Source organism: Penaeus monodon, chromosome 23 (assembly GCF_015228065.2).
Source record: "Penaeus monodon isolate SGIC_2016 chromosome 23, NSTDA_Pmon_1, whole genome shotgun sequence".
NCBI lineage: Eukaryota > Metazoa > Arthropoda > Malacostraca > Decapoda > Penaeidae > Penaeus > Penaeus monodon.
Window position 1 is genome coordinate 13,020,429 of NC_051408.1, and position 454 is coordinate 13,020,882.

The following is a 454-nucleotide window of genomic DNA, read 5'->3' on the forward strand; positions in this document are numbered from 1 at the left end:
CAAAAGACTTCTGTTTCTTTATACAAACCCCGAGGCTGAAGGACACATCACGTTCCTTCCCCATCCCACGTAATTGATCCCAAATCCGCAAATCCGATAAGCCGATAACGTTCTTAAATTCCGATCGACTGATAACCTCCTCCCCCTCCCCCACTCCCCCCCAAAAAAAAAGATAAATCCGGTTATGAAATCATATTTGGCCGTATAATCGGACATCAGCATCAGTGGGAGAGAAATGTAATTAGGGAGATGATTAGGCTCTTGCGAAGGAATGAAATGATAGTGATCGACAGGACGATAGAGTCGTGACTCTTGAGAGGGAGGGATCAGAGACTAGGGGTAAATGTGAAGATGCTGAAGTAACTAGCATGGAATGACTAGCATGGTCTTCTGTGGTTATGTATGGCGTATGTGTATATAGATGGTTGATTAGGTGAGTATATGTAATGCTACT